The sequence below is a fragment of the Aptenodytes forsteri genome, unplaced genomic scaffold (assembly GCF_000699145.1).
Source record: "Aptenodytes forsteri isolate BGI_AS27 unplaced genomic scaffold, ASM69914v1 Scaffold23, whole genome shotgun sequence".
NCBI lineage: Eukaryota > Metazoa > Chordata > Aves > Sphenisciformes > Spheniscidae > Aptenodytes > Aptenodytes forsteri.
In genome coordinates this window covers 3190823-3214011 of record NW_008796043.1, presented here as the reverse complement: position 1 = coordinate 3214011, position 23189 = coordinate 3190823, and positions in this window count along the sequence as shown.

Sequence of the window (23189 nt, the reverse complement as noted above, 5' to 3'; positions counted from 1 at the left end):
CCCCCATATGCAGTAAGCTTCATAACTTCAATATGAGATGGAAAATCCTCTTCTTCTCTTCATCCCTCCCTGGGAGATAGCTTGTGGGTAGCGGAGGATGGGAGATCAACTTGCTCCAATCTGAAGGGAATGAGATAACCTGGGTTAATTGTCCTAGATGCATGTTAGAGTGTCCTTGTTTTTTAAAAAGGGTGAGTCCTGCTCCAGCCACTACCCCAAGGATATTGTTGTGACTACCCCATGACTCCTGGTCTGTATCCCGAGTGGGTGGAGGCATCACAACTTCTCCCTCACATAGACATCTGCGTCCCAGAAGAAAAGCAGGCACAGGTAGACTACCAGAAGGAGGGCAGAGGGCCTCTGGTCCCCCACACCAACATCAGCTAATTTGGCACATGCATTCACACATGCTGTGGCAGCACATTAGTGCAGTGGCCCTGAAAGGACAGTGTTATAGCAAATGCATTTCAGTGCCAATACATACAAATAAATGTGCACTTGAATAAGCCATTCCTACATCTTACAACATCTGCAGCAGCACAGCAATCCTAGCGTCTATATAGCAACATCTACCACCAACAGCATAGCACCTAACATCTAAGGCAACACAGCAAAGGGACCTCAGTTTAACAACAGAGCTCAAAGTGCCGGTGCCAATGCCACTCAGCAGCTATTCAGAAAAGCTAGTGAGGCACTACATTATAGGAGGCATAAGAGACTGAATATATAAATAACATTATATTGTCTTTCTATAAATCAGTGGGTGCTAAAGTCTATTCCTGGCTATAGTACTGGTCACCTTGTCTCAGAAAACGTATTGTGGAGGCAGAGGCAGAGACAGCTCTCAGAGGAGTGATGAATCATCAAGGGCATCTCAGAGATTAAGAGAGATTGAGAAGATTAGGACTGTTTACTTTGGAAATAAGAAGAGAGGACATGATCAAAGTATCTGAAGTACTTCAAGAAGTGTCTAAAAGACAGAGCGGTGTGATTGGAAATTACTCTTTTCTATGTCTCGGGGCACAAGACAAGAATCTGCTCAATTAAATTAAAATGAGGAGGAATTAAAACTGACTCTCAGGGACCTGAGGGCACTAACAGGCCCTCGTGGCCCTGCCCAGATTCCCGGGTGCCTCCGCCCTGGCTCCCTGCTCCTGGTAGGCTGCCTCACCTTGTGTCCACAGGTTTCAGTGTGGACCTGCCCCCCCTCGTCGGGGAGCACCGCCATTCTGGTGAGTGCGGAGCACCACCATCCCGGTGAGTGTGGGCCTTTTCATCACTGTGGCTCACATCGTCCTCCCCTAGAAGTTGCCTACAGCCCCACAAGCTGCCCAACACTTTTTACAGCACACTTTCTGATGCCACGGCCCTCCCAACAGCATCATTACTTAGCAGGGGGCTTGGTTCACAGCCAGATACTGGAGGGAGCTCATGGGCCTCCCCCAGGGACCAACCCACCTCTCCTTCTCCCGGCCTGCATGGTGGCCACCCCTTGGCTCCCGGCTCCCCTTCCCACAGGGAGCAGCCCCGTTCTTGCTGCTCCCTGGCAATGCATAAAAAGAAATACCTAGTGCCAAAATGTATAATCAATTTGCAGAACTTGCTGCCAAATGAAAATGCTGACGTGAAGAATTTAGCAGGTCTCAGAAAAAGGAAAGGCATTAATCTGGGTGTCCGCACTTAATTAATTTAACAAAATATTAATTTTTATGGAAGAAGCATTAGACCTTCAGGTTTCAACCAACTCCCATCAGAGGTAGATGGGAAGATGAGATCTCTTGGAGGGAGGACATCATCTCACAGCTTGCTTTGGAAGAACTTCTTCCTCCAAAGTTTCCAGTACTGACAACCACCTGATAGAAGATACCAACTAGTAGATGTGTCAATTCTTATGTTCACAACTAGAGAACCAGAAGTGGATAAAAACTTTAAAATAATTCACCTTCAAGTGGTCTGTGGTGCCCACATGCCTCATATTTTGAATAAATGAGCTATTTGCAGTGCACTGTAATTTTGTAAGGATATAGATTTCTGTTGGGAATTCCACGTGGATTTTTTTATCAGAGGCAAGCATTCTCCAGTCCAAATGCTGGGGCTGTGTAGCTGCAAATATATCATGTCATGGCAACGTGAACTGAAGCTGAAGAAGGTCTAAATCCCCTTAGGGCTGCTTCCGCTCTCCACTACTCGCTACCTAGACTAGCCTGTAAATCTCGGTTCAGAAATGTTCACATGTTTTTAAATCTCATGTTACACCATTAAATGCAGGTCTGCATGACTAGCAGACTAAAGATGTTGGAAATCCTTTAGCAAAACCCAAGCTTTTATTTGAAAAATCTAGCTTAGTCACTGGAAATCACACAAGACCCCATGCCTCGCTTCATGTGTCGAATTCACATGGCTGTACTTGACTTTGGATGTCCAGGTTACCTTGGTTATAATGATCTCAGGTATCCCTGCACTATACTGTTTATCTAGATGACCTCTAGAGGTCCCTCAACCATTCTGTGATTCCATTATGTATTAAACAATAGTTTAAAAATTGAATCCTTTACATATCAACAACTTTTCTACCTACTCTTTGTTATGAAAGCCATCAACCTCTTCCTTTGCAGAATAAAGAGTGGACATTATTTTTACTCCATCTCTGTCTAAGGCACTATTCTCGTGGCACTTCCCTGTTCTTAAAAAGCAGACCTATAGGACAGTGTTTCCCAACAGAAGAAAGTTTGCAAAGCTAGCAAAAGTTTGTGTTTCCTCTATTAAAATGCATTGCTTCTGCCCTGTAGGACCTGAGAATCCCTGCAGGACCGTCATAAAATTTTGGAGTACTTTATATTTGCATTTTTAGTTTTCAGTCAATTGATACTCTGTGCTCAGTTAAGACTAAGCTCCAATTTTTATTTGTCACCTTTTGGCTTTCTTTTATGTACATAACTCCAGTGGTTAAAATCAAATTTACAGTATAAGTAATTTCAATTGTGAATTGCATTCTTTTCCTTCTTATAAAGATGAAGTAATTATTAAATTAAAAGGAAGCACATTATTATTGCTGTATACCTTGAAGAGAGGTTTGGATTTTTGGTCCTGTAAATCTGGCTGTCACAAAGGTAACTGATTATCTTGTCAGGTCTTAATCAAGATTCATTTGTATGGCTTCTTCAGGTACATTTCCCTTTTACTTGATGGTGTAAAATATGAAGAGAACAGGATGAAGATCTCCATAGGTTTATGTGTAATATATGTTACATATAAATAAAGTCTGCCAGACTCTAGACAGACATATGGTACCTGGTTTGACAGAGCAACGTGAGCATCCCTGAAAAGAGAAGTGACAAACAATGGTGTAATGAGGAGAAGGAATGCGGCTTATTTGAAATCCTGCTTGCATTAATTAATACTAGAGGTCTGAGGGGAGATAAGAATCATAGTGAGACTCCTTGAGTGGTCTGAGAAACATTTGGCTTCATAAGGTTAGCATGCTTTACCAGGAAGAGGATGTCTGTGTTGAACTTTACCTAAAATGTGGAAATTAAAGGAAAAGAAAGCATTTTCTTAAGTAGGAGTTGTATAACTAATATAGCTTATCTGATATTCAGTATTTCCCAGATCAGAATCATAATGTATAGGCTTTGGGAGCTCAGCTTTGCATTTGCTCATATACAGCAAAATTCTACACTACTTATCAATAAAACCCACACAAATGCTTATTAAATGACAGTGAGAAAAAGTTCTGAAAAGGCTCAAATCTTGACAGTTTTGCTGCAGCATTTTTCTCCAAGTAATTTTCTTGCATTGAAAGTTTCACTGAAAATAATAACAATAAATGCAAGAGTCAAACTGGAGCTCTAAAAGAACAAATAACAATAATCAATTAACAATTTTCATCAAAAGGTCAGTGCAATCAAGACTGCAATATTTTTTCTTCCTTTATTTGTTTTTTCCATGACCACGATGAAAAGAGAAATCCTTTCAGCTTCAGTAAATATGCACAGGAAGATAGCTATATTTTGCAAAAACTTAGCAAACTGGAGCAGGACCTGGTGACCCTGGATGACTTGAAAGAACTCTACTAGGGAATATTCAGATCATGGCTTAGGTGGCTCCAGATCTGAACTGGATTAAATTACATTTAATATCCTTCTTACCTTGCTTCATTCTATCTTTTATTCTCAGTATGCCATATTAACAAGGATCAAAGCATAACAAGATTACCTAATACTCTGTAGCATAAAGATTTCACCAATACAATGGAACTTGTGAGATACAAGGACATGACTTAGGCAAGCTATGCAGGGTCTTCTATAAGAAGAATTTTTGTACATGTTCTGATAATAAAGACCTTGAATTTGAGTTACAAGAAGCCCTTTCATAAATAATATCTACTGATTGAAGGCCTCTCTTTGTTTGCATCCATTTTTATCTGAGTACAAGGCACATAGGAGAAAAAAATAAAAAGGAAGGAAAAAAAAAGAAAAATAGAAAGGAGAAAACAAGATAGAGATGGAGGTGGACGTGTCAGGAAGATTTCTGTGAGATTATTCTGATTCCATGTGGTTTTTTTCCAGTTGCACTCAAATAGTCTGTCGGCAAGCTGCTTCAGAGAGCAGGAATGCTTTTCCCTTACTCATGTTTGATTTCTTATGTTGGTTGGTCTGCCAAAATACTACATATACAGGAAGAGGCCAAGAATAAGTGTGATGAAGGATATTATCATGGCAAGAAAAATCACAGGTAACTTCCAAGAACAGTATGGTCTTCAGGGATCATTTTAGGCAATCTGTAGAAATCAGGAAGAGATTGTTCAAATATATGAATTTTTAATTTGAATTATTTCTTTGCAATATTTTGATTGTCTCCATTTCAAATGCAGACCGTAGGTAGTTATTCAAGACCTTTAATTTCACAAAAGCAGTACATTACAGAACAAATACTTTTTCTTTAATTACCTTCCACACTGTATAACTATCAAATACACCAAATATAAATCTGCAACTTCTCAAGTAAAAAATGAGACCATAGCTCTTATGTTTAGTAATAGTGCACTCCACAACCCTATTAAAGAGAATTGTTTCTTGTGGTGTTAAAAGTTAGTCAGCAGGAGTCAGTTTGTATTAGATATAGCCCCCCTAAATATCTTATTTGATAAGGAATTGAATGTGGTTTTAGAGATGTTACCTAAAGGAAGTGTGGTATTTCAAGTTAATGATTTAATCTTTGAAATATTACAACTACAAATATTAAACTGTTTAAGAGTAGTAATTATAAAGTGGGTATTATAAATAACAACATATGGCATCGCTGTGAGTACAAGGCTGAATTAATTCCTGAGGCTCCAATGCCATTCATAAACCTCTCACAGTTTATGACTGCCGCTGAGTTCTTGAGTGAAATACAGCCTTGTGTTTACTCCAGGGCTATCTATTATGCTCCATGTTATTCAAATGTATTCTAGTGTTGATCCTCATCCTTTGCCTCTGAATTGTTTTCTCCCAATCATTAACACAAGCTTGTAACTTTTTCCCTTAATATAAGAGTCCTCAAATTTTTCATGAGAAAGAACACATCTGAACAGAGACATTGCCTGATTGATGCCACAAATCACATATTCCACTAATTCACAGCCTTTCAACATTCATGGCTGGAGTAAAGGGAGCAATTTTATATGGAAAGGAAGATTTAGGGACATTTAATTCAGTTTTTCAGCTGGATAAGAGAAACCAATTCTGGGTGGCCAGCTGGCTTTCCACAGATCAACACTGATTCATGAAGTCTAAATAATGCTATTATGCTGCAATGACCTTCTTGAAATGGATCTAAACATAAAGCCTCTGGAAAGAAGTTAGCTTATCAGCCTAGCAGTGACAGCACAAAAAGTTCCTGATATGGAGGACTCCGACAGTCGCTCAAGAATTCATACTGCCCTGACAGAGTTGTGGTACAAATTAGAGCATTAACTGAGTAGTAGGAAAAGAGAAGATCTTGTAATGTGATATATTGCAGCATTGTCTATCAAGGTGGTAAGAACTGGAATACCATGTTTGAAAATTTTTTAGTGTCTTCTGAGAACTGTGTTAAGGGTGAACGTGGCTTTGCTAAGGCAATATCTGTCCTGCTTCATATTTCTTTCAGAAACATTATAGGGGGCCTACTGTAAACTAGCAGAAGGAATCTGAATTTTTTCTACTAAATTGAAGGGTCTTGGGTCAGAACAAAAATAATAGAGTGCAAATTTACTACAGCAGCAACAAGCATTCAATTTCTATTCTACAAAAATGTAATTGTTTACTATGAAGCACCAAAAGTTTGCTGAGAGTAATAAAAAATAAATGCAAGAGTAATTTCCCTGTCCTAAATAACTTAAAAACAGGGTGACAGATGAACAGTGACAAGCATTTTTGACTGGCTTCTGAAAGATAACTTAGCAGCCTGTGTTCCACTGAAAAATTTCAGTAGGACTTGCATGTATATCTAGACTTCTGATGAATGCAACCTCTTACTGCCATTTCCCAGTTTTGCCACTCCAGTTCAAGTATTCACTTATTATTTTAGCTTCTGCTTATTTTGGCAAATTAAACATTCCTGGGCACATTCCCAGAAATTAAAGCCAACCAGTATCAAATGGCCCACATCTCGACTAATTCCTCAACCTCCAAAATTCAGGGCCTGAGGCAAACAACCTATGGGAAAGGACAGATCCCTTGAATGCTTTATCACCCAAACTATATCTGAGAATTATCTGGGAGACTGCCAGTTGACATGGATCAACTAATCTCTATTATGGTATCAACACACTATGTCCAGAGCAAAGAAAATATTTACAGGTTTGGGGTGGGAAGGGATTTGCTGGAGGTAAGTTGTCTGCATCTGCAAAGGCAATTGTCTTCTTTTCCCTCTATATTCCTTACAATAGCACTTAATGTCTTTCCACTGTAAGAGAACAGTCCCAACACACGCTCACCCTCAGCATTTCAGGTTGTAGTCCTTCTGGCTCTTCCAGCATCCCACACAGAGCTCTTGGTGTACTTCCCAGATGTATGCTCTAACTTGTCAAAAAGACCCCCAAAACTGTGGGACCTTCTCTGACTTTTTCTGGTTCTGCCCATGCTGGTTACCTTCCGTGAAGGTGAGACATCCCTGTGGCTGTGGAATTCTTTTCAAACCCTATTATCTACATGAAAATCCAATTATTTTCAATCCTATTCTCTACATGATTTTGGGCCTGCTACCCAGTGTAACCCTTAGTAGCATCTGTTAGATTTGGGACACCTCTGAGGTGTGGCAGTAGAGGTCGTTACCTTCATATTGTCCCGTTATATCTCCACTGTATAACTATGGCCCACACATTTGTCATTTGATAGCCCATATACACATATGGACTCCTGCCTGCCTTGGCCTTTCTCACTTAATACAGAGTTTCTGCTCTAGTCCACAGGTGCTTTCCTTGGTCATTCATCCCAGATTCTGATGCTTTGTTACTGTAAAAATATCTAGACTGCAGCATTTGGTTTCGCTGATCAGCTTAGACATTGCTGCATTCCAGGACCTGCCCATTAAATAATTTGCATTTTATAAATAGCATTTTAACAATTAAAACTGTGTTCTTATAAACTGTGTAAACTGTGCTGTTAGAGATCTCACAATGTAAGGAATTTTTTTCTGTACCTCAGCAAAACTTGGCAAAGCAGTCAGCCTTAGAAACAAAACATAGCAGGTGTAATTAATCATTACACTGTTCAAAATAATAGCTTGTATTAGGGAAAAGATGATCACCACCTAAAATCCAAAAATTTGTTTTTCTATACGCCTGACAAATCAATGTCATTTACCACAGCATAAAAGGGCAGTCTGTGTTTATTAATCTGGATCTATGCAATAAGTCCTAATAAATAGAAAATGTATCTTGTTAAGAAAGGTGAAAAATTTCTCAAACATGCCAGGATTAAAGGAGGCATACCTTTTTCAGGTCCCTGACTATAATGCTATACTATTGGAAGATTACTCTGGAATACTAGTAGTCTACAAGTAGTCTACAAGCATCAATAGTACTATTAGGGTGATGAAGACTTCTTAAAAAGACTATTGACTAAACTAACAGTTTTTTTCCAAGAGCAAGGGTCAGAAACTTTATGGAATTACTTATCTCTTTTGCTAACTTGCAGCGAATGATAAAATTGCTTCCTGTGTATTGTCCTATTTCTATGGCTGGTTGTGAATTGCTGCCCTAAATAATGAACTAAAAATATGAGTTCATTTCTGTACTGTATTATGAATGTGTTATTGTCACAATATGTAATTACAATCATTCACAGTGTGAACATGAGGTCTGAATAGTAAATTGTCCTGAAAACAGTCGTCTTCTGTGAATTTATGAATTTCCAATCTTACCTCTCATAATGATTAATACTGTATCACCATTTAACTCTCAGGTCATTCAGCAGAACAGCCACCATACCTCAGAAGTCATGGAAGTGAAAAAGCACTTACTGCAAATGAAAATAAGGTCTTATGACAATGTAATTAATGGATATTATCCCTTTATAGAATGAAAATGCAGACAATAAATATGAAAAATCATAAAAAAATCTTCTAGTACTGCTGCTAAGAGGAAAATTAAAAAATGGGATTGTCAGGGTAAGAAAAAAATGTCTTTATAGTGTCATTTGGTACCATTTGTACTGGGAGGAACAGTTTTCCATAGACAGGGAGGATACATCTACAGAGCAAGAGAAGAATAAATACTGCATTAGCAAGAGATTTTTGTACCAGTGGTTGGAAGATATGTACTTTGCAGCACTGAACGTTCAAGTTTTAAAGAAAAATCTGCTCCTATTAATCTGTAATGACAATGTCTACCTCATAGTGAAAGATGTCTTCAGTGAACTTTGAGGCAGGAAATTTTCTGATTTTTTCCTTGAGCTACTTTGCTGCAGCAGTGGTTCTATATAAAAGAAATTCAGTAAAGTGACTTACCTGAATTCTAAACTACACCCTTGATGTTTAAAAGAACATGAAATTGGGTATTGCTACACTTTATCCAATTTCCAGTGTTGAATAATTTTTCTGAGAAAAATATGGGTTTTTTAAAGTTCTTTTCCCCTTTTTAATCCCTCTTGCAAAATTTAGCTTCTTTTTTTCAGTAACCTATACAGAAACAAACTTGATCACACAGAATGAGGAAAGCCATTTTGTATGAAAGCATTTTTTTTTTTTTAAATGGTTCCACTGCAACAGAAAATTTTCAGCTGTCATCCTTTCAAAATTCAAAATTTAGGTCCCAGAGGTCAATAATTGCATACATAGTTTCTTTTATTTTCAATTTTTTTATTATTTTGCTGTGGATTTTTTAAAAAAGACTTCTGTAAAGGAATGCAAGAAATGTCTTCATCTGTTTTCAAATTATGCTATCAATATGTTGGTTTTAACCAGAGATTTGCTACTATGTGTTGGTTTGTCTATAGATTTAACAAGAATAGCCTTATAGAATGCTCAGACCACTGAACATAAATGACCTTTTAAAAATTGCTCTTATGGTATGTCTATATGACTGGGCCTTAGCATGTTTCATTTTGTGAAATAATAAGATCGTTTGAAGCAATGAACTAATATAGGTCCAGAAATCTGATTAAATATGTTATAGTTGATGTGATTTGTAATCTACATGTTATTTAAATGAAGCCAGTCTTATCAATTCTTCTGTAACTGTTACGATCACCAAGCAAGAAAAGAATATGTCAATCTTTTAAGCATAGGTTTCTCTTCTATTTATGCCAGCATCAGGGGAACAAACAACCCTACTGTTGAAATTTTAAAATAAAATAATATAATAAGGCACACAAAGTTACTTTAATGCCTCATTCTCAGTGATTTCAGTGGGAGTTAGGTACTTAAATTCATTTGTGGATTTACCCCTGCATTCTACAGGCAAAAGTACATTCATCTGGGAACCAATTTACTCCATTGAGACCTCTGCTTTTGACGTATGACTTTGCCATATTATAGGGAAAAAAAAAAGAAAAACTTGTTCAACACAAAACTTTTGAAGCAATTTTTCTTTCTATGAGCCAAGGATTCTTGGGTGCTTAATTGCTATGATAAAAGTAATACAACTAAGTAATACTCTCTGACCCACTTGTAAGAGCCACTGGAATAGGTGAGATTATGGTGGTTTAGTACTTTTATTTCTATTCTTCTCTAAAAGTTTGAAATTAAAATGATCATGAAACATATTCACTTAATTGTTTCAAGATTCAGAAACTTTTGGTTTAAATTAATTTAAAGATAAGACTTGAGTTGTTTCCTTTTTTTCCTAATACTAGATTATTTTTTCCTCCAACACTTTGTCCATTATTCTTGTCTGTTTATGCATGTTGTGCTAATTTTAGCTTTGTGTAGCCTGCTTCTATACTGAAAAAAACCCTTAGTTCATAATTCAAAAAGCACAAAGCCAGCAAATACTAAAGTAACTATATGTGCAACTTCTATGACTAATTATAGCTTATTCTCTCTACATTCTCATGCTATAAAGAATGAGAATTTTTCTCACAAAGAAGAGGTTGCTACAGAGCTCTTTGTTTTGTTTTGTTTTTTCTTTGCTTGTTTTCTTAATTGATTTGAACAGAGATGGAGGTTTCAGCATGTAATACCATTGCAAATCAAAGGCAAATTCAATAGCAGATGCTATTCAGGAGATTCTCTAGAGTATCTGAAGTCTTAGTGTAAGTGAAATACTGTGACTAGGGCAGAAATGTTAAACAACAGAGAGGCTACATTTTGGCTTTGGAACAAGTCATAAGCGGGAATAAAAGCGTCACTCAAGGCGACTCTCTCTGCCATGGTGCAGTCTCACGTGGACCATGGAGGAAGCAATCTCCATAACTCCCATGGCACTTCCCTGCTACTTATTCTCAGCATTAGATTGAAGCGATATGGAGGTATTGCCTCAGTTTGCGTTGGCATCAGTTTGACACTAATTTTCTGTTAGTTCCTAGGTAAGTACAGAGGTTCAGAGAGTAACATATGCTGCCACCTCCTTCTGGAATACCAGAACTACAAGAAACTGCATCAGCTGGAGGGTTAGCTTAGGATAAGATGATGTGAGAGTCCATTTATTTATAAAACATTATAAAAGACAGAGTGAAGTGACAAAGCAGCCCTGATTTGTTCTCTTCCTTTAATGAACTTCTAGATCAAAAGCAAAGTCAACGTACTTCAAGTTCATAAGCTGTATAGACAGTAAGTGACAGATTCTACTGCCGGTTGCTATTCACTTTGAGTAGTAACTTCTCTTAGAGAATGCTACTGATGCTGGAATAGTATTTGAGATACTTAAGGATAACAGAATCCTGTATTAATGCAACACTGTTCCAAATTCAGTCTGATCGCTTCTGTTAGTCATTGTGCATGTAATATTTATGTATCTTGTGTAGGAGATAGTAAGAAACTATAAGGCATGAAAATCTGATTTCAGTTACACCATATCTGCAGGATAATCTGTAAAGTTTGCAACAGAACAACTTGTTTCTCTAGGGACCTGCCCAAGCCTAGCCAGCCTTATTCAAAAAATATCCTCCTTTTTATTCTGAAGTGAGGAAGGCTAAGGGCTGCAAGTCCCTAAGCATGTCTGGCAGGCAAAGCATCATCAGAGAGGAAAGAGAATGAAAAAAGACGAGACTGCTCTGGGCAGCTGAGACCAGGAAGATCTACCTTGAAGCAGTCTCTAGAGAGAAGGGCTGTAGGCAAGAAATGACACCTTTGTTATCAATACTGAATCTGTAAAATTCCCAACACCTTGTTATTGTCTTTGTCTATTTAAAAATTACTACTGTAGAAAAGGAAACTGGATGTGAGGAAAAAAAAACAAAGAGAATTAAGATAAATCTTGCATAATCCCATTTAACTGCTTAGTTGTTGGGTTTTTTTTTAAATTACATTTGATGCCAGTAAAAGAAGAAAACGAGCTTAGTCTTCCGAGGAGAGACTTAAGAAGTGGTGTTCAATAGTTACTTAGATCTTCCTAAGCAATAATCAATGAAGATTTGCAGCTTATGGAACTGTAACCTGTCTAAAATATCTTTATATCTAACAGAAACCTTTCAAGTCCTGCTGCCTAAGCATGGATACCTTCATGTAACAATAAGGTATGGGAAGGAATGATTAGCAAATAAAGCAGTCAAATCAGAAAGTGGGTTTATTTCCTTTTCCATAAAGATCTTGACACAAAGTATGTCACCTTTAATTTTATAATTTGCATAGTGTTTGCTGTATTGACATATGAGAAAATTTAAGTTATACAAGATAAGGCAATGTAACTTCTGAAAGCTGCTTTACTACATTTGGGAAAGAAGCATGCAATCTTTGATGAAGTGGACAGTTTTAGAGATCTTTGAGACAATGTAAAAGTACATATCAAGGCTTTTTAAAATCAACTTTTAAAATTTAAAACTGCATTTAAAATTTTAAAATAAATGTGAGATTGCATAATGTACTTTCCAGTGTTAGAAAAAAATTATTACATCAGCAATAATTTCAGTACATGAACAGACATTTAGAAAGCAAAGAGAGCATCACCTAAATAGGACAAGTCTTGTTATTCTTTTTTTATTTTATTATCTGTTATTAATGGTATTGATGACCCTTCATTCAAAAGCCAAAAGCATCATCTCTTAGCTCAAAAGCTGACATTGATAGACTTTGGATCAAACATTGTTTGAATTCAGGTTTTAATAGCCATTGGAATTAAATATTTTCTTTTTCTTTTTCTTTTTCTTTTTCTTTTTCTTTTTCTTTCTTCTTTTTCTTCTTTTTCTTCTTCTTTTTCTTCTTTTTCTTTTTCTTCTTCTTTCTTCTTCTATTTATTTATATTTTTCTTTTCCTTTTTCTTTTTCCTTTTCCATTTTATTTTTAATTATTTATTAATTTTTATTCTTTTTTTCCTTCCTTCTTTCTTTTTTTTTTTCTTTTCTCTTTCTTCTTTTCCTTTTCCTTTTCCTTTTTCTTTTCCATTTCCTTTTTTATAGGGGACCTCATTCTAGCTCAGTAAAATTCCAGCCCTGCCAGTATACATTGCTCTTTATACCTGAAGAAAGCAGTTTCTACATCTCCATCTATAAATGGTAGATCATAGCCTACATGTTGTGAAGAGATGTATAGTTTTGAACATTTCATTGGTTGCACAAAAGTTTAATGCACAAAGTTTATTACTCAATTTTTACCCAGTGTAGTTTTGTGTACACTTGTACAGAGGAAGCTTAAAAATATCTAAGAACTTAGACATAGACTTATTATTCAGCTTTGTGCTTTATGCATTGTGTGCTGCATGTAATCTTACAAAATATCTCAAGAGATAATGAAAAGATGAAGTTGCTGTGGACTCTAATAGAAAACACAAGAGCTCTGCCTTTTCAGAATTTTCTGTGGTTTTATGTGTAGGAAAAACTTAAAGTTTTAAAAATCTGGAAAATAGGTCCAAAAGTATAATGCAAAACTTTTCATTCCATTCCAAACCATTTTGTGTGAAAAAGCTGTTTGTTTACAGGATCTCACCACAGCAAACATACAAATAGTGAGAAATATTCCCATTTCTCATTAACCTGATAAAATTTGTGGATCTAGGAGATTAATCTGCTTCAAATGCTGTCAGGAGTTTCTTTCAGAACAACATATGAAAGCAAAAGGATACTTCTATTGTTGACTAGAGTTTATTTATCAACATGATCTAATATGGTGATATACTGTCTGTAATAACAACCTTAGAGGTCAGAATAAGTCAACTGATCATATATTAAAATATGTGTTTAAAAATTTTAAAATCTAAAGTTTGATTGCTGTTGACATTTACAGACAGTACCTGGGGTGGAGGTTCTAAATTTTTTCACCTGCCTTTGTTGTTTCTCTTGGTCATAACTATTGATTGCTGGGTCAAAATCCTTCTTATCTTAGACAGTTCTAAAACCCACTCTCTCTTTTAAGTAGAAAGCAGCAGTTCTTAAAGGATGTAGAAGGTGCAGAAATTGGACACAATTGCAAATATATAGATTTGTGTTTTTAATGACAGAAATACAAGTTTTAGTTTCTAGTACTTGTTTAATCCTGTCTCTAACAAAAATATGGCACAATTAATGGAATTAATATGTAGACAGCATTGAAAAAAAAAAAAAAAACCACAAAAAAACCACAAAACCTTACTGTTATCTGAGCAAACAAAAATTTCATTGTGAAAGAAAGAAATCACACAGGTAAGATTTATATTACCCAATTCTGGTTGTTAAAAGGTGCTTTGTTTGACCTGTTTGTCTAGGCTTTCTCTGTAGCGAATGCATCATTTTATTGATCATTCCCAATAAAACTCATCTACTTCAGAAAACTTTTTAAGGTGGGATTAGTTGTCATCTGAAGTTCCCTGGTGCTCTCCATCAACTATAGAGGGAATCTAAACAATTTCCCTTAAAAAGATAGCTAAGTTATATGAAACTAACTTCTCCTGTGTAACTTTCTTGTTCTTTCGGCAATTAGTTTGCCCAGAGTGATCCACAATGCACACATAATGCTGTTGTGTATAGCTATTTGAAGATGTGGACCACGTTATGTGGTATCAATGTTTTAAAGACTTTGTTGTGATTGCTGCAGGTTGTTGGCATAAAGAGTAATAACATGGCCAAAATAAAACTGTGGTGGTATTATTTTTATCAGTGCCTGTACAGCTTTTAGATTCAACTTGTGTATCTGCAAAGAACTGTCAAAATAAACATAAGGCAGCAGAGTAGAAAACTATGCACTACTATTCCACCTCCCCCCACAAAAAAGAGGCAGGCAGACAGACACAGACAGACCGGCTGAGAAAGAGGAAATTACATTAAATAATTTATAAAGGTGGAATACTGAAAAAAAACAGGCTGTTTAGATTTTAATCCTAAGAGATGGAAAAGTGAAATTAAGGAAAATTTCTAGCATTTCACTTCTGCATGGCCTGACTACCTTTTTGTGTTTATAATATTAAAGTCAGACAACTGCTAAAAGACAGCTCATGAGATCCCAACAGATGTGATTTAGATACATCAGTTTTATTCATTTTAATGGAATTTGGTTTTTTAGTGCTCAGCGATTTGCTTTTTGTGCTAAATAAAATCATGGATTTAATGAGCAATCAGGGTAGACAAAATATACTCAAATTTAAAGAATATGAATAAGAAACGAAATGGTAGTAATTTAAAAATGGTTTTATAAAGTTTTTGTTATTCTTATGCAAATAATTAGAAAAATCAAATCAAATTGGTTTGTAAACAAGCTAAAGATGGTGAAAAAACTAATTATAATAACAGAACATCTGCAAAAATAATCTGAAAAATACACTGTTAGTATCCTGAAATCTACTCTGAAATAGTACTCTGAAATGAGAAATAGTAACAGAAGCTTTGAGATTAAACTGGACAGTAAACTAGAGTGATAATATAATGCTTATTTTGTGATTCAGTTTAAAACAATTGTTCTCCGAAATGCCACTTGAAAACTTATCAAGTTTAGTTTTGTTCTTTTTTTTAAACACTATAATCAGGAGGGAACAATTTAAGAAAATAGTTTAAAAAGTTTTACCTGGATAGTTTGTAAAGCTAAAGAACAGTGTGATGACTGTTTAAAACCATCAAAAGAGCTAGTTAACATCATACAAAGACATGTAATGTGTAGGAAGGCATGAAGCTACAAAGTGTAGGCCAAACATCTTGAAAACCTTCTTAGCTCAAAGAGAAATACTAAGCTATGGAATTTCCTCTTGAGAAAAGTATTTAGTTCTCATCACTTCAATCTACAAAATTAAGACAAGTGCTATGTAAAACTTTCTAATAGTTATGAAAAAACCTATTTTCTTCATAATAAACTTTTAAACATTAATTATCATGGTTTCTTATAAGTGTTTTCAAAGTTGTTTACATAGAATTCAAAGACAGAGGCTTAAATTTTATGTCTGTATAAAACATGAGCATATTCCTTGACTTTAAAGTATCAGTAAAAAAACCTATTTTTTTTAATCAAATGTTCATATTATTTGAAGGGAAAACATAGCAGTAATAGTACAAAAATGAAACTATGTCTGAAAATGTGGCAGCTAGAAACCTGCTATACTATAATCACAAATTTAATAAAATCCATATATACATAGCCATTTATCTTGCAGGGGGTTTGCTGGTTTTCTCATTTCTGTTTCTCTTTTTGAAATAAAGGACTATTGTTTCACTCAGTTGAGTGAAATCTTATGGAAATTTAATGGAATAAGTATGGCTTCAGTTACTGATATTATAAAGTACTAGTAGACTATAATCATATTATCAGGTCAGTAGAAGACACTTTTTTCCTCCTTCCTGAGTGAATACTAGAAGCTAAATACTGCAATAAATCACCTTTTCTCAGTGTAGCAAAACCAATATGTATGAGGTCAAATGTATCATAACAAATGCCATAAAAGAATGGTAGCTTACTCATGAGAGATGACGATTGTATATCTTACCAGCTTCAGTCTGACTTCATTTGCATTGTCTTTACAAAAAATAAGCATTTGATTAAGATCTCAAAAGGTTTTTTATAGAAATTTTCTTTTTGTTCACTCTCTCCTTAATATTCCCCAACACTTACTATCAATGCATTGGAACCATTTTAAACTAGCAATATGGCACATGCTGGGACACATCCAAAGCCAGATGGCAGGCAACTTTTCTGTTTGGCATAGGAGGAGGAGACACACAATAACCATAGCCAGTGTTCACTGGGCATAAAATAAGCCCTGTCAGCCTTAGCTGCAGTGAGGGAGACCACTTAGACAGAAAGGACAACACATTTCTGACTCAACAGTCCTTTTATTTCACCTGCTTTTTCTCTATGGCTTCAGAATGTCCTCAGGTAACGTGAGTGGCTCTCATCTGCAATTAGGAGGACTAAAATGTAAGAGAGAATTCCAGTCACCTAACTGAAGCCCTTTAGATTTAGACCAAGCTTGTTTGGTTAGGTTAGACTAGACTAGAGTCACTGTCTCTCTCAAGATACTTGTGGAAACTCTGTGGATTACTGAGGGAACCTACACATCTAGTTTACATGAGTTTAGCCCAATTTTGGCATCTAAATTTAGACAAATGTCATCTAACCTGAGCTATTTTATTCAAATAAAAGATGAAAATTTCCTTTATTTTTATAAAGATGGGAACTGAGGATTCAAGGATATCATCAAATATAAAAGTATTCTGCCATCAGTATATAGTTTTATGTGATTAAATATTCAAGTAGAAAAACGTGAACTTTCCATTTTATTGTTGTGTTTGATTTTAGTCAAGATAGAGTAGCTATCTTCTTATGGCTTTCAAAAGGCTTGATAATTTTGTATGGGTTTTTCAAATGTAGCCCTAGGCTTTGCCTTACTGAAAACAGTTTGATCTGTACAGACTGTTTTTGTAGATTGTGTCCTCCTTCTATATTTTCAGTTCACATACAACAGGAATGTGAATATTTCAAGGAGATCTTGTTAAAACACACTTATTTTGCTTATGTTACATTACCTTGGACTAGGGGAAAAAGATCTTGAACAATTATAAAAATTATTTCTAGCAATCAGATTAAAGTAAACGTATATGGTCTGCAACGTGTAAGGCATTTGAACATTGTCTCTCTAGCTAATTAGCTAATAGTTCTTTTTGCAGCAAATAAGTATGTAAGTGCACTATATGAAACAGCAAATTACATAGTTTGGAGGGCCAGCATTAAATTCTTTTTTAAAAAACATGGAAACGTATACACAAAAAAAGAATCCACTAAGCACGCTGAAAGATACTGCCTCTTCCTGCAAAGAAAGCCCTATCTGTTTCATTTCACTGTGATAGATGCAATGACCTCTATGAGCCAGGTTAATTTGATGCAAACAAATTGATAGTCATCATAGAGCCATCAGCATTCAAATATGCAATCGGTGGTTAGTAATTTAACGTACCTGTCAGAAAACTGAATCTAAAATAAGAATTCAAATCTTACAAAAACATGTCATCTCTAAAACGAAGAATAGCTCATATCTAAGATCTCCTTAAGTACTGAACAAGTCTTGTTTTCTGGTGGGGGGTATTAGAATGCTTTTAAATATAAAAACATGTGACCATTAGGTACAATATATTATCAAAGTAGTTCTCCCCACCATTATCCCAGGTTCTATACATATTTTGTTGTTGTTATCAAGATTTCTGCATATGTGCATGTCCTGTATTCTTGTTGAAGAATTTACCCCTAAGAAGTTTTATCCTCCTGACTATATTTGTAGTTGATAATAACACAATCATGTTAGCTATATCTAAATCATATGCTGAATAAATGCCAGTGTTTGAAGAGTGAACTCTGCAGTAGAGAGTACAAAACATGCCTGAGGTTTATTTGTGAGAAATAATATATAAAAGCATGTGATCATAAAAGGTATGTGTGTAGCATGCAGTATCTAGTGACAATAATTATTCCTGAATGTTTCAAGATCTTTCAATATTTTTACTTTTCTTTTTCACAGGTATTTCTATAGAAGAAAGGTTTTTTTAAGTATATGAATAAATACAGAAAACCAGTTTTGGTCTGGCAGACAAAAAATGTGACTGATCAGAAAATTAAATTGTCACCAAACAGATTTTTCTCAGTGCTTGCTGGTTAAGTAACAGCCAAAATAGAACTCCATTTGGGCACTATGGGGTGGATGGGAATGAGGACAAGAGAAACCATAAGGAAGTAGTACCCTTGGGCAGAAGGCATGTTGCTGGGTATTGATCTCATTTGTGTGGTCTGCCATTAAATATCCCTCAGGAAGTGAACCTGAATGCAATGTAATTGAGTCCAAATGGCTTCTATTCATGCAAACTATAAAGATTAATAACTAATCTGTGAAGAGAATCCCATATTAAGTCATGACCCTAGTTTGCCTCCAAAGAGAGAGAGAAAAGGTAGTCATATGATGTCTCAAACTAAAAAGTCAGCAACATGAGTACAGCTTACTGCTCTATATGTCATTAATATTGAGCATTCATGACATCTGCATGCCATTCTAGTGCTAGGAAGTCATTAAACATGGGTTAGAAAGAAAACTGCACAAAATTCAGGTTGTATTGGTTGGAAAAGCAAACATCTTGAAGATGACCATGGTATTATTCAAATTAAGGATGTTTGTTTAACAAGTTTCCATGTGAACCATAACTTTGAGAAACTCAGAATTACCAATTATTTCTATATACTTCAGTCCTGAGTCAAACTTCCGTACATTTCCATTATTATAAATAATATTTTCCTTATATGCCTACAATGGATCATGCATCTACAGTATTAGACTAGTACTTGGCTATCATGGTCCATTTGGATGAAATTTTTTAGCAGTTCACCTGAACCTTGCACTAACATTATCTCTAGGAAGCTGTAACAACTGAACACTGATATTTTATCAATTTTTGAATGATTGGGCAATAGGAAGCATTATCTTTGGAAATAGCAAAATTGCATATAATTTAGAGCATTTGAACGTGTTGCAAAATGCTAGAGGAACCAATGGGTATTTAGAGCCTTAAAATTAAAAACATGATACAATTGAAATATATTTAAAATATAACATTGTCTCAAAGGATTCCTTATTTTCTTATGATTTGCAAATCTGACTGGTTTAGCACATGTTCTTTAAGCCTAGCTACTGCTAAGGAAAATGTCAAGCAGTATGACATATTCATTTTTCTCATGATGCTTGATACTTAAAAGTGTTACTCAGAAGGCTGGAATTCTGAGGACGTATCATTAGTAAGAGTCAATACTGATATGTTTATATTTAACATTAATGTTTTTGTACTTTGAAGTTCTTTCTGACTTAAAACCCTTAAAAATGCCATTTGTTTTATTTGCCTAAAGGATCAGACTGAAAAACATGGAACCCAATTCATGAAGAAGAGCGGCCTGGTGGTTCTCACTGAATTTATCTTTATTATTATTTTGTACTCAAAACCCATTAATATAATCTATAAAAGCAAGAAAAAGAGTTATATTATTTTACCTTCAAACAGCACATACATCAGGATGTTTTTGAAAGTAATCTGAATGACTAAATATTCTCATAACTTTTTCTCTCATATACTGAAATATTTTATTTTTTGAGAGATATGTTCAGCATAGCATGAGTAGTTGTACCAAGATAACTTGAAAACATGAACTTGCACTTTTAGCTTTGGAGATTTTTTTTTTGTGGGAGATTGGGAGATAGCAAACTGAATCTCTATTTTTCAAATATGGCTGTTACAAAATGTAATGTTTCATAATTACAAAATTCGGTAGATTATGCAGATGATCTTTTTGATATCACTCATTCAAATGCATACCAGACTGGAGCTGGAAATTTATTTCCAGTTTCTCATTATTTAAGACCACTTGTCTATCTAAATTCAGATCATTACAATTTTTTTGTGGCTTTCAGTGTGGTCCTGTTTATAAGCACTAAATTAGTGTCATCAAAATAAGAAAACTAGAAGGAAGTAACCTGTGGTTTCCATTTGTTCACTGAATGATCAATACACTGTTCAGCAGTCTCTTATGTCTTTTGAGAAGAACATCTTGTGAAAATATCTATTCAGTTGGGACAAATTGTAGCGATGTTTCCATTCAATCCCTTGCAAGTTCCATCTTCTGTAGTTTATTTTGTTTACAGATTTTGTTTGACTGAATGAGATCTTAAGAACTTATCTTTGAAATAATCAATGGCTTCATTAATCACCCACTAGTATTCCCTGATGCTTTGAGATTTAAATAGTTTTCAGGAACAAAAATCATTAAATCTTCATGTTAAACTGCTTTGGCTCATTTTTTACTGGGAAAAAATGGTGTTGGAAATTTTGGCATCTTACATAGGGTTCCTCAGGGTGTTATTACAGGGTAGCCTGGTAAATCAATCTCTGAAAGAAGTTTTCACTTTGCAAAATCAGCTGCTGTTATTTAACTCATTTTACACATAATTTGCAAAAACTTGAAGTGGCAATAGTGTAATGGAATTTCAGCTCTCTTAAAGTTGAGTATCTAACCTGTATCTGTATGAAAAAAAAATTAAACAGTGCATTGCAATGCAGTTGTCTATATGGTTAAATTGATAGGGTGGTCCTTGCCATGGTTTTGTTCTGGACCAGCTAGCACTCTTCCAAACAACTCATTTTCTTTGTGATTTAGCACAAGCCAGGTACTGCTCCAAAAAGTCAGTCTGAATATAAGTTTCTAGCCTGGAGAATAAGAAAAGTTGACATTACAGGCATGACCTTCCTGTGATGGTTCTTCTCAAGTGCCAGAGAATGGTCCTTAGCACATTTAGTTTACTAGTACAGCTGTATTTCTAGTGTGATCTAGGAATGTAGATTCCAACCTCAATCAGTGGAGAAGGACTAAGTGTCATCAATCCTACTACCCACCCCATCTCCAAGACCTATCTTTACGTAGAAAAGAGCACCCTCTGAAAATATCTGTTTCTCTTCATTAGAAGGAACTGAGATAACTAGATAACTAGATTTGAAAAAATATCTAGCTTGCAGATGGCTAGAGTTTGCTAACTACATCCTTACTGGTCCTACAAAAAATGAAATGGGAGTTTAGGAGGATTAGTCACAGGAAGAGCTATCTGTGTGCATACATAAAGGAGAAATTTAAATATCCTTTTAGGTTCAATTACTATATTGCTTCTGATTAATAACTTCACTATTTCCTATTTCAGTTTACCTGTCTTCAAAATGGATCTAATGCTTGCCAATTTCTAGTAATATTTTGTAATTTAACATTGTGAATGCCTCATAGATCTTAGGCACTATTGTTAGATTTTAAAAAAATTGTGTTTTTTCTAAAATCTGTTGTTATGAAAATGTGAAACCTGAGCCATAACAAAACCTTCAAAATTAAGTAATATCACTGATGTAAAATGGTCATTCCTTTTTTTATATTAACTAAGCCCTTGTCAATTCAACAAAGGAAATTACTTTTAGTGGTTTAGCTGCACTAAATAGGAATATTGGCTGAAAAAATATCTCTTTAGAGTACCAGCAGAATACTCTGTGTTCATATATTAAATGACTAATAAAGAACTGAAAATGGCCATTGCAGGCTGTAGTTCATGTTCTGTTGTATCCAGTAGGAATGAGCATTTCAATCCAAATGGTGTCTGAGGTTGATGTCCAGTGTAGACCTTGGAATGAAGGAGTATCTATCGGGAGAAGAATGAGCATGAACTTACTGTGCTGGGGAAGCTTGAAGTAATGATTCTGGAAAATTCCAGAGAGATTTGACATGTTGTACACGTCAGTGTGGCAGATCGGCAGAAGCACAGGGAGATGGAACTGTTTTAGAAGTTGTAAAAAATCTTAACTAAAAGAGATTTGAGGAAAGTAAGAAAAAGTGATGACGGAATAACTGGGGCATTACTCCTCTACTTTGCATTACAACACTGTGTACAAACCTAAAGAAATGAGAAGCAAAAACACTGAACACTTCTGCTTTATCCTCCTTTTTGCAGAGGGTTCCCAGGCATTCCCTGACATCCTGGACCTTTTACCGAGAAGGCCCAGAAGCTCCCAAAGCACAACCCAGAGACAGTGGCACAAACTGTCACATCTGTTGGCTGCACTCAGGGAGCTGTGCGCTAGGCCTAGATCTTATAATGGTCTCTCCCAATCACCTGTTAAAGGATGCTTGACCCTCCCCAGTCAGGGGGCACCTGCAACAAAGGCTCCAGGCACCCTGTGGCAAGGGCACCCAATCATGCTCCTTAGAAGCTGTTAGAGCTTCCGCAGGCCCACACCCTTGTGGCTCCCTCATGAAGGAACCTCATGAAGTTCAACAAGGGGAAGTGCAAAGTCCTGCACCTGGGGAGGAACAACCCCATGCACCAATATATGCTGGCAGCAACACAGCTAGAAAGCAGCTTGGCAGAAAAGGACTTGGGGGTCCTGGCGGACAGCAGGTTGAACATGAGCCAACAATGTGCCCAGGTGGCCAAGAAGGCCAATGGCATCCTGGCCTGTATCAGAAATAGTGTGGCCAGCAGGAGTAGGGAAGTGATCGTGCCCCTGTACTCGGCCCTGGTGAGGCCGCACCTCGAATACTGTGTTCAGTTTTGGGCCCCTCACTACAAGAAGGATGTTGAGGTGCTGGAGCGTGTCCAGAGAAGGGCAACGAGG